This window comes from Thunnus thynnus, chromosome 11 (genome assembly GCF_963924715.1).
Source record: "Thunnus thynnus chromosome 11, fThuThy2.1, whole genome shotgun sequence".
Taxonomy (NCBI): domain Eukaryota; kingdom Metazoa; phylum Chordata; class Actinopteri; order Scombriformes; family Scombridae; genus Thunnus; species Thunnus thynnus.
The window spans coordinates 33,431,353-33,443,955 of record NC_089527.1 but is presented as its reverse complement, the minus strand read 5'-3'; the positions used below and the strand labels follow the sequence as shown (position 1 = coordinate 33,443,955).

At 41.2% G+C, this 12,603-nt stretch overlaps 1 long non-coding RNA gene across 1 annotated transcript; it reads right to left on the bottom strand.

Annotated features, from left to right (window-relative positions):
• Positions 1–1,758: 1,758 nt before the first annotated feature.
• On the bottom strand, positions 1,759–11,859 carry LOC137192170 (uncharacterized). The gene is made up of 4 exons (XR_010930531.1): positions 11,722–11,859; positions 8,760–8,880; positions 2,016–2,168; positions 1,759–1,905 (listed from the first exon to the last, which is right to left on the bottom strand). It is a non-coding gene; the product is annotated as an uncharacterized lncRNA (long non-coding RNA).
• Between the last annotated feature and the right edge of the window lie 744 nt (positions 11,860–12,603).

Here is a 12,603-nt window from a genome sequence, read left to right as displayed (position 1 = left end):
AAATAACAATAATTGCAATGGGATGTGGAAGTCAGTATCAGTGGTGTTTGAAAGTGTATGAATGTGTTGTCTAATGTGAGGTGCGTGTTGTCAGTGAAAAACAACCACAGCCTGGTAAGTGGAGGAAGGATCAGAGAGGGACTGGAATCAGGGCAGGCGAGCTTAAATACATTCTGGGGCACTCGCCAGGTGTTCCCAGTTAGTACTCAAGTGACAGTCTGCTCCACCCATCCAAGGACCTGCAACATACAGACATAAACCACAGGACTAAAGGCAACAGAGACAACAGGCTCTGGGCTCTAATTCCTTTTGGAAGATAAATGTTGGTCTCACAGATGAAATCCTACAATTGTAGCTGCCACATTAGTTTGTCTGAATGTAAAGTGAAACTTCATGTTTCTACTGGACAGAACAACAGTGCTCTGTATTCACAGATATCACAACATTTCAATAAATATAAATATAATAAAATGAACACATCAGTCTATATTCAATTTTGTTTCATTTTATTAAGCATCCTCCGGTATTTGGAAGTTTGTACTCCTGAGTTGAACTTGCCAAGTCCTCAGCACACCAACATGACCATAGCTGTGGGAAGTCAGGGGGCTGGAGGTGCTGCAGCACCCCCACAGCAAGGTGCAGCACCCCCACCTCCAGGTGGCTGGCAACCTATAGACCCATTTGCGTTGCTGCAATAATTAATTTTTTTCTGTCGTGTCCGTACTGATCCGGCAAAAATAGACCCTGCACTTAAAGATAGTGGAGCCTGACTGGAACACAACGCAGTCACTTACTGTGGATTACACTCCATCTCTACCGGTCCCTGTAGGCTATACTGCTTTTTAAATTGTTTAAGCAGCAAAACAAAGAATAGTAGATATCAACTTGACAAGACAGAGGAAACTCGCCAGGGGAAAGAGAATTAAACTTTTAGCTTCTGAAATAATATTTTTAGACAGTTCGGAGCTCAGGATTTGTCAGGCGAATTTATCACTGCTTTACTACAAACGACGTTATTTGGATAAACTGACCATACATTGTTAATCTACATGCTTACTTTCTTGCCTGAAAAATATTAAAACTTAATAAAGTGATATTAACATTGCTACAGCGAAAATTACAACAGCTTTCAGCCTGCTTTAAATCTCTGCTATTGTTGCCGATTGGTGCTAAATGCATTCTGGGATATCTGGCTGTATACTTTAGTGTGAACAGTCTGCTAGTAATGGCATATTTAATTGTTCATTTAGTACGCAGTATGCAGTATCCACTCATTGAGTATGTAGTAGGCAGTATGTTAGTATGTGATTTCACACCCACACACTGCGTAACAACAATTGAAGTAGTCAGTATGGGAGTGAATCATCTCATCTGGGGAATGAATGTGATAAAGCCGTTGCTTTTCTGGGGAGATGACGATGGGAAGTAGGACACTGCTGCACACTTATGGGTTGATGGTAAATGGATTTTACTTACACAATGCTTTCCAATTTGACTCTCATACCCATTCACACACCCTGATGGTGATGATGCTGACGTGCAAGACCCTGGCCTTGTCATCAGGAGCAATCTTGAGTTTAGTATCATGCTCAAGAACACTTTGACATGCGGACAGAAGGAGCCTGGGATTGAACCAGTACCTTCATTCTGGGTAATGTGAGAAACCACTTAAGTATAGAATACAGAGCAGATTCAAAGAAAGTGGGTAACACATAAAAATCACAGATCAATGAAATTGAAAAGTATGTGTACATTTTATTTATGAGGATGTGTGGTAAGTCTTTATAATGTCTCCCATGCAGGTGCCTTTTTGAACAAACTAAATCTGTGGTAAAGTAATATAGCTGCAGTGGGAGGGGAGCAGCGTAGGTTACCCTGGTCCTCAGTCATTTATCAGCAGCCTTCCTGTCAATCAAAGGAGACAAATGGGCGTAGTTAGGATGACTGGACTTCTCTTTCATTGATCTATGACACAAAAAAAATCACAGATCAATGAAATTGAAAGGTATGTGTACATTTTATTTGTGAGGATGTCTGGTAAGTCTTTATAATGTCTCCCATGCAGGTGGCTTGTTGAACAAACTAAATCTGTGGTAAAGTAATATAGCTGCAGTGGGAGGGCAGCAGCGTAGGTTACTCTGGTCCTCAGTCCTTTATCAGCAGCCTTCCTGTCAATCAAAGGAGACAATGGGCATAGTTAGGATGACTGGACTTCTACAGAGGCCCATTCACTTGGCGGTGGACATCAACACTGCAGTCATACAGTCAGATTCAAGCCAGAGCTTCACTTAAAGGCTGACCTGAGTGCATTTTCAGGATGTCTTCAGTTTAGACATTACAACCATTATCAGGACACATGAGCTTCCACATAAGCCTTCGGACTATCTGAGGGGCTGACTCTGGATTTCCAGGTGAAGTAATATAGTTAAGACATGACTGCTGCTTTCTCTGACAAACTTCATCCCATTGGGAATTCCAGCATAAACAATGTGCTTAACAACAAACAAACAATGTGATTAATGGGACAAACAACATACTAATGGTATAGGCTACTGACCTTCTTAAAGGATTTGGCTAGTGATTTTCTATATTTTTCTTACTGTCAACAAATCTCACATGCAGTGCCAAACCAACAATGACCTGATCTACATACAAGTATTGTGTGTGTATTCAAAGCTTGATATCTTTTATTCCTTTGTGCTGTAGACCTCCGTTGTTGCCCCAAAACTATTAAAAACATGTCAGCAAGCAATACTGTTGCACTGTTACTTCACCACAAAGAGTTTTGGGCATGGTAGTTTGTTAAGAGTTTGTTTAAGCTAATTGCCCAATCCAACTCCTGTCAGGACACAAAAATGGAGAAGAAAAAGCACATAAATATTACACTCAAAAACTGTACAAGTAAAAGAGGAAGTGATGTAATTCAGCCAGGACTGGAGGAGGATAATCGTTGCACCACTGAGGCAAGTAAATAATAAATTGCAGTAGTAATGCTGACAGAAAATGAAGGCATGGATGATTTGCTCAACCATGTTGGGGAGCATTGGTTTGACTCTGCAAATATTTCTTCTGTGTAAACTGCAAGGCCGAACAGACTTTTAAAGTGCTGATTGAAGTTGAGATGTCTGTCAGCTGTCAATAGTCCAAGTTAGAGGCTGATAATGTTACAAATATGATCCAGACCAGAATTTAAGTTCAGTAATTGTAGCGAGCCATATACTCAGCCACCTGGACACAATGTATTACGCCAAACCAGGGGTTTGATTTTTGAATAAAAGATAATATAAACTAAGCATTTGTTTTGCAGGAGAAGAGATTTTGATATATTAATACAGAAAAAAAATGTGTTTTGGATGGGTCATTAATGAGGTGTAGACTTAAAAAATGTAACTTACAAAATGTATATGAAGTTTTTTTTATTTTTTACTTAAACAAACACAGTAACACTGCTATAAAATAACTGTCAGATATGTAGAATTTGAGTAGTTTTAGTGGGAAAGGTCCACAATCACAGTTGAATCCATGTAGGGATGCTCTGTGTGTGTGTGAGTGTGTTTGTGCCCTGCAGCTTGTGAGTGTTGCAGCCATCAGAGGGCTCCAGGAGGAGGAGGCTGACACCTCAGCACCACCAGCCCCTGTCAACTCTTCAACAGGCACAGCAGGTTTAGGCTAAGTGAAGCCTTCTGTATCCAAAACATTGAGAGATTCACATTTGCTACATATTTCTAGTGGACATACCTCTGGACAGATAAAGTCAACAAAACAGACAGGATGGAACTTATTTTCATTGAAATTCTTTATGTGCATTGAAGGACAGATTGAGGCTCATCTCACATGCTGTACATGTCATTTAATATGAACACAGAGTTTGTTGCAGCAGCTGATGTAGCCACATCTTTCACTGACACGGGTTGTTTTATTGCTCTACATTGTTGTGGTTATGGTAGTTAACAATATCTGTAATCATTACTTCTAAACTGATGTGACAATAACGAGTTTTGCCTGTTGGCAACTTGGATTATGCTTCTCATGTAATGTATTATACATATCTAACACATTATATTGCATACAAACAGTGGCATAGCACAAAAATCTGAGACATTGTACATTACAAGTATCATAAATTGGATAACATTATGTAATACTTATACAATAAACCAGACTACTTCATGTTAGTGTTGCAAATCTCATTTTAGTGTATGAGATTGTAAGTATTGCAAATGACTGCTTACAATGACTTTTAGTAGCCAAAGTATGAGCTCACCTAACCCCTTCAGGAAAGTTGAGTGAATGTCCAAAATCTCAATTTAGTTAATGAGTAATTTCAGACCATAGACTGTAAAAAATAATGGACGTTGTCACCATGACATTAAGCATTGGCTTGTGGACTCTGGTTTTGAAGCCTCGAGTTTGCATTTTGACTGTTGCCATCTTGGGTTTTTTGGAGTTGGAAGTGGCCATATTTGTATGGGAGGGCGGCGTTGACCCTAACGCTAGCTGCTAGCTTGGTTAGCACGGTGCATTTACAGTCTATGGTTAACTGTGATAATGCTTATACTTCAACAAAAAATATGCTTAAAAATAAGCATTAAAACAAAATGTACTTACCTGTAAAAACTGAATATCCGACTCCATCAAGGGTGTTTTAGTACTACCAAATGTAGGTCTGGGCGATATGACCAAAATCTCATATCCCAATATAGGTAATTTCATATCCTGATCATGATACCTATCCGGATACAGCACATTTTAATTCAATAAGTAAATAGTTGGTCTGTGAACCCCTTCCTCCCCCCATGGTCTGTCCATCCTTTGTGCGGATTAAATTAAATTACTCTTCTTGGCTTTTTACTCCCGAAGCTTTAATTGCACTTACAGTAACATAACAAGTGTAGTTGTCGTCAACTCAAGTACTTCACCTGCTTCACTGTCTCTCCTGTGTGTGCTGCACGCACACCGAGGGCTCAGCCCCGCCGGTGGTGAACCATAGAGAGCAGAGGAGAGTAACTTGACCATAAATGACAGCAAAAAGCAGCACCGACTCTCACACTGAGCTGAAATTAAACAAGTGCAAATACATTTGGTAAATAACATAAATAAAGACAGTCTCTACTGCGTTCTGCTGTCATTTGTGGTCGCCGTCTCGCTGCTTCTCTGCTCTTTCTCAGCGCAGGTGGGGCTGACCCTCCACGTGTGCAGCGCAACAGAAGAGACAGACAGTGGTGGAGAGTTGATGACGACTAAACTCGTTATGTTACTGTAAGTGCAATAAAAGCCAAGAAGAGTAATTTATTAATGTAATCCACGCAAAAGATGGACAGACTACACACAGCGGTCCTGTTGTAAAAAGCATTTAAGAAAACACACTAAGCTTAGCGCTGTAAAAACCACACATGATTCCACCCTAAATAGGCACACTTGATTTCACACTACTATGGGATGTGTGCATTAAACTATCCGAGACAGTCATGTATGCCCCCATACCTATCAGCTGTCTTTCCCCCAGTTTGCACTGATTCCCACCAATATATTACTGCTGCTGCCTTTAAGATCTATAAAAAGTCACACAAATAACCACAGGAATAGACAAGGACAATAATAGACAAGACTAAACACAAAAACACTTATTGACCACATAACTGTCTGGTGAAACGAGACCCTCCCCCGGGGTCTAGGCTTGTGGCACTGGTCCAACATGGCCCAGTGTGTTAAACGCTCCCATGCAGAGCTGGGAAGCAGCAGGGCACTCCTAGTGTTCCCCGGTCCCTAACTATCCTCAGCCCTACCACAGGAACATCTCCCCCTGTTCTAGCTGTCTTCGCTGCCGGCAGCCCTAGACAACTACGAATGGCACCCACCCCCTAACGTGAGTGCAATACCAGTGGCTTGGCTGGGCAAACTACTCGCAACATCTATCAAGCTCTGCTCCCCAGAACACCCTCCCACTCTCTCGGCTCTCCTTTACCAGTTTGCCACCTCCGCAATCAAGGCCAGCTGAGAACAATCAGCTCACAGAGTCTCTGTCAGCAGCAACAGTTCAGATCAGGTGAAACCTGTTAGTCTTTAATTAGTTGTCAGCACCGTCACAGAACATTACAATCCAACTTCACTGCACTATTTTTTACATCTGTTATTGCTCTGATGAAGGCTGATGAAGCAGTGGAGGTTGAATATGTTTTGGACACTTAAATGTACATGTGCAAAGAGGTCTGAGGATCCCGAATGCGCAATAGATCGACACAGCCAGCAGGTTGACCCATTGGATCCAAATACTGTTAAGGGTGCAGCATTTTCAGAGCTACCCAGGGCCTCCCGAGAATGCAGGAAAATGCGTCTCTCTTAATTTTGCTGACCACTCAGTTTCTCACAGAAATGCAGTTATAGGTGAGAACATTCTGCTTTACCATGGAAGGGAGATTACAGGTGTAATGTAACTTCAGTAGGCTACATTGGAAACCACCACCTACAGTGTCTGGTGCACTCTGACTCTGATTACAGGGGCTGACTTTAACATTAGGCAAAGTAGCCAAGTGCCTGGTGCCCCCAATCAAGAAGGGCCCCTAATAGCTCTATTCATGGATTTATTCATTATGATGTTTTGGTATAAAACATTTAACATAATTTTACTGTTCTAACTATATACACTTTCTCTAATAATTTACAAAATGCCTTTGTCTCTTTGTCAATGCCCCCTATTGTAAACAGCTGCCTTGTTGTTTCTCTGCAGCTCTCAGTCCAGTATCATGTTTTGTTGCAGCTAACAGTGTAACATCACATAGTGTAGGCTATAATATCTTCTTCTCTAACATTTCTGTGACTGTCACATGATTGCCTCTCCTATGAGTCATGGAGCACTTTGCTTTGCTTTAGAAAGACTTTTTTTTGCATCTAACTTCATGTCAAAGCCTCTTTATTTCTGTCATTTGTCTCAGGTCCTCTATTACTCACACTCCTGAACTTATTATGTTTTGTCTGCTGATTTCTGACAGAAGATTTGCAGAGTGAAATTCTTGTTTTATTCTTTGGTAACATTTTTGTGTTGGGCATTGATTATGCTAATGATCAGACAAACGCGCACCTCCTCATGATAGGATGACATTCATCAGGCTGAAATCAGCGATTTATGTCAAGTTCCGCCTGTTACGAGAATTTGTTGAATCTGACTTGGAACACTCACAGGAACGTCACAGAAAAAAGTTGGAAAGTTTAAGGATAAGAACATGAAAATGTTTTTCCATGAGTCCCATTGTTTTGGTTTAATACACAGTCAGCAGAGTCTTGAAGCACAAGACATGACGTGGTAACTAACATTGAAGTTTTTACAGTTACAATGCAGATTTAGGTATCACATACAAAATATATCATCAACATATAGAATATAAAGAAATTTTATACATTGAACTATCCAGCAATATGCAGTATAATGTAATGAAAAATAGCTTCAGTGTCCAGTAGTCCAGTGCAGGGCTGCTGTGGCCAAAATGCCTGCAGCCAAAACGCACTGCCCCCATTCAAATGAATGGGAGGAGTGGCGTTTTCACCGCACTGCCTGATTTGGTCTGAATACAGCCTAACACTTTGAATCAGTTGCACAGCTTATAAAGGGCTCTATAATGCACCACATGACCATATGGTTGGAGCTGTCAGAGAGGTGTCCCTGTTACAACCGTGGTTGTATTTTGTTGTTCATGTGTTCTCTCCAACAGTGAAAATGTAAAGACATGATGTGTGATAGATGTGTGCCTGAGTGAGAGTGTATGCAAATAGGTGTGTACCAGACCGCAATGACACCTGCAGGTCACTGGCTGAGGTGTATAGGGAGGCAAGATGGCAACAGTGCTGATCCTTGTTAGATCTGTTTTGTTTGTTTTGTTGGCCTTTGACCATCATCAAGCCAAATCTGATTCTTGTAATTATTATAAATGTACTATTATGGATATTACTCCATCAAATTAAATTAATAGCATTAGATATGGAGAGAGAGCTTAATTCTTGTTGATGACTCGAATCTGACTTGTTTAACTTGACTCGGGACTTGAGATTGACCCGTGGCTCTGGCTGACTGACACACTGCAAAGCTGATATCAACCAGTCCTCTTCTGTTTTTGTCCTGTATTTGTTAAAGGCTTCACTGGGTGTTTCCTCCTCTTTGAAGCTCAGGCTCAAAGGGATCAAATCCCTTTTTAAAAAAAAGCAAAGTCTGTCTGAAACACTGCGGGCAATTAGCACTGTGAACTCTGACCTTGGAGTGGAATGTTAATCTCTGATTGGCTGTTGGTGTGTCAACACAGCCGGATGGTAACACATGTAGACACAGGAACCAGGGCTCTGTACCAAAGACATGCACTCAAATAAATATTCTTAAAGTGACTACAAATGTTTTCAAGTTACCCAGTGACTGTCATATGATGTATAATCATTGATCTAAAACACAGAAACACTGCAGAGACAACTACTACTTATAGGCAGAGAAAATATAACCTCCCAAAAGCTAAAAGCTCACGCAGTTATTGATGGACTGCACTATAGAGTGCTTTACAATGTGCCTCTCATTTACTCACACATTGATGCAAGGAGCTGGCCTAACCATCAGGAGCAGTTGGGGTTCAGCGTCTTGCTACCCTGCTCACTATATCTACATGTGCTATGATCTTCACAGCCCTCATATAACCTGATATGTTACTGGCCTGTATTATCTAGAGTAGACTGCATGCTGGTTGGAAACAGAGTTGAGGAGTTAGTGATGTGGATGTGAGCACCTGTTGTTTTGACAGCACTTTCTTCATGTTCCATTCTACAAGAAGGCTGCTGGTACACTCCCACTGGATCACATGTGGGTGTTATGGCTTCTCAAGGGGCTGTGCTGAACTCAGATGAGGCCTGTATTGTGACAAATGCAGAGTATGAGAGAGAAGATCCATTATACATGTAGACACACACTTTCACACCTAAACGTATAAACAATCACATATACAGTGCTGCTTGAAAGTCTGTGAACCCTTTAGAATTTTCTGTATTTCTGCATAAATATGACCTAAAACGTGATCAGATATTTACACAAGTCCTAAAACTAGATAAAGTAAATCCAATTAAACAAATGAGAAAAAAAAATCTTTTTCATTTATTTATTGAGGAAAATTATCCAATCATACTTATTTGTGTGAGGCAAAAGTATCAGCGCTTTCAGTAACAGGTGTGACCCCCTTTTGCAGCAATAACTTTCCGGTAACTGTTTATCAGCCCTGCACATCAGCTTGGAGCTTTAGCCCATTCCTCCTTACAGAACAGTCTCAACTCAGGGATGTTGGTGGGCTTCTTTGCATGAACTGCCTGCTTCAGGTCCTTCCACAGCATTTCTATAGGATTAAGGTCAGGACTTTGACTCAGCTATTCCAAAACATTATCTTTCTCCTGCTCTAATCATTCTTTGGTAGAACGACTTGTGTGTTCTACGAACGACTTGCGTTGTCTTGCAGCATGACCCACTTTCTGTTGAGCTTCAGTTCACAGACGGATACCTTGACATTTTCCTGTAGATTCTGCTGGTACAACTCAGAACTCATAGCTCCTTAAATGATTGCAAGCTGTCCTGGTTCAGAGGCAGCAAAGCAGCCCAAACCATGATACTACCACCACCGTGTTTCACAGATGGGATAGGGTTCTTTTGCTGGAATGCAGTGTTTGCTCATCAATTGTGCTCTCATCTATCCACAGAACATTTTTCCATTCACCCTCTTTTTGGAGAGTAGTGGGTTTCTCCTTGCAACTCTGCCATGCACATCATTGATGTTCAATGTTCTCCTGATGGTGGACTCATGAAAATTGACTGTAGCCACTGTAAGAGAGGCCTTTAGTTTCCTAGATGTTACCCAGGGGTCCCTTGTGGCCTCCCGGAGTATTACATGTCTCCTCTTGGTGTGATTTTTGATGTCCGACCACTCCTGTGGAGGGTAACAATGGTGTTGGATGTCTTCCATTTATACACAATCTGCCTGACAATCGACTGGTGGAGTCCAAACTCTTTAGAAATGGTTTTGTAACCCTTTCCAGCTTGGTGAGCATCAACAACTCTTCTTCTAAGGTCCTCGGAAATATCCTTTGTTTGAGCCATGATACACTTCCACAAACCTGTGTTGTGAAGCTCAGACTTTGATAGTGAGGACCCAGATTTCTCTTCTTAAATAAGGCAGGGCCTCCCAGACTCTCACTTAATTGTCAACACCTGACTCTAATTTCCCCTTCAAATGACTTGATAATCCTAGAGGTTCACATACTTTTGCCACGCACAAATATGTAACTTGGATCATTTTCCTCAATAAATAAGATTTATGTCTCATTTGTTTAACTGATGTCTCTTTATCTAGTTTAAGGACTTGAATGGAAATCTGATCACATTTTAGGTCATATTTATCCAGAAATAGAGCAAATTCTAAAGGGTTCACAAACTTTCAAGCAGCACTGTAATACATATACACAGACTGTGTTTCTAACATGCCTGTTCACCTGGCTGCTCATAATTCTTGGCTGACTTGTAAGTCGCTTTTCATAAATGCATTTACCAAATGACAAAAAATGTTTAAAAAAAAAAAGTAAAATGTTTCTTTCCCCATCAGACTTTGTTGAGTTTGAGGCTGACAAATTATTGTGAAATCCCAATACTCCAATAAAGGTTACCGTTGGCCATCCACAGCCAAATATATACTAAGGTGAGGACACTCTTACACAAATCCATCTAATTATTCATTGTAAAACACAATAATCAGACACTTCAGACATAAGTGCATTCCTGAGTGAGAAGTGTCGTATTTCTAATGTCTACATGAATGTCTGTTGCATGAAATTTCTTATTCTGTCGTTCATATGATCTGTCCAATCCTACCCAATCCTTTCTATCCTAACCACAGACTTCATATAAAGACGGACATAGCAGGGTGTGGCGTCATCTATTGTTTTGCATTGGAGCTGGTTTGAAGGCCAGAGTTCCAGCTTATGGTCGGCGCAATCTTTTCTGTTTGGAGCCAGGACCTCCCAAATAAGTAGTGTGGGGTGTTGCCTTTCATGGTCTGGAAACACACCCTGCTATGTTGGAAACACAGAGCAACACACGCTTGGGCTATCATTAGATAGTCTAGCTAAATTATGCAAACACAGTAGGTATCCTTATCAAATAACATTAATTTTACCAAAATATTCCAACAATAGACCGACTCAGTGTGAGTCTCGGAGCCAGGGGGAGCAGCAGGTGAGCCAACTGTCAATCACAGCTGTCAATCAATGCCAACACAGCAGACATCACACCTACTATACATCTTCAAATCCTATTAAAAGTGCAATAATTTCCAAAATGACTACTAGCACACTGATTACAGGGCCAAAATTTAGCGAATAAGAACATAATGACTCAATGAAAAGAATTATTGTCTTAGTGTGGCAGAGTGGTGCCATAAGTTGCCTCAACAACGCCACCGAGGGAATTTCACCCCCGGAAATTATTAAATTGAGAGTTAGCTACAAGCAAATAAGCAAGACACAGGTTCAATAATAAATTCCACTTGGGCAGAGGACGTGTTCAATTAAAAATAATTTATTAAACAAAATATGAGCAAAAGAAACAAACAAAAGGTAATTCGCTAAAAATGTCAGCCATCAGGGCGTAACCCAAGAATTAATGGCACAGGAAGGTGAACCAAAAAAGGGGTTGGAAACAGGGCTGGAGCTTACCAAGGCAGCAGGGATCAAACCAAGGCAGGGGAATTCATAACAAAAGAAAAACCACCCCTGACACAGCAAACCAGCAAACAAAATCGGGGGTGCGAAGGAAACCCACCACCGATGGAGTGGACTGCTGCCTGGGTCCCCAGCACCTGTCAAGTAAAAGAAAAGAAAATTAATATACAGCAAACAACAACAATACAAAAGCCCTGGTGGTGACACTACAATCTGACACAATTACATAGGCCCCAAATTAATATTTACAGAATAATGAAACACCCAAATAACCCAGATTGTTTTCATTCTTAACACAAATCAAAGAAGACAATAACTAACTAAGTAAGGGGAGTAACTATGTCAGAAAAATAAAATACACGCAAACAATAAGAAAACGACCAATCTAAAAAGGATTACAGACTGAGCGGCCAGAGCTGCACGCAGGAGTCACCACGCAGCTCTTTCAGCAGGACAGCTGAGCCGCAAGGTCACCTCTACTCCCACTTATCCTGGGTTACCAGTGGCTCTGTGAACCTAACCCCCATGTGGACTGGGCCAACGGGGCCATTCTAGGGTGGAGTCAACATTGCCATGCTTTCTGCCTGAACTGTTCTGCTACCTCTCCCAGTATTCCTGAAACTGAGTAACCTATCTAAAGTTTCATCTGACTACCTTGACCTTAAGGAAGTTTTAAACAAAGCCCGGGCCACTTTCTTACCACCACATTGTCCCTACAATTGCGCAGTTGACCTCCCTGGTACCTTTCCTCCCAAGGGCCATCTGTACGCTCTGTCTGCACCTGAAACTAAAGCCAGGGATAAGTACATTGGAGAGTCAGTGTCCTTTCTGGGGTTCATGGTCTCCCCTGGCAATATCCAAATTGATCCCTTAGAA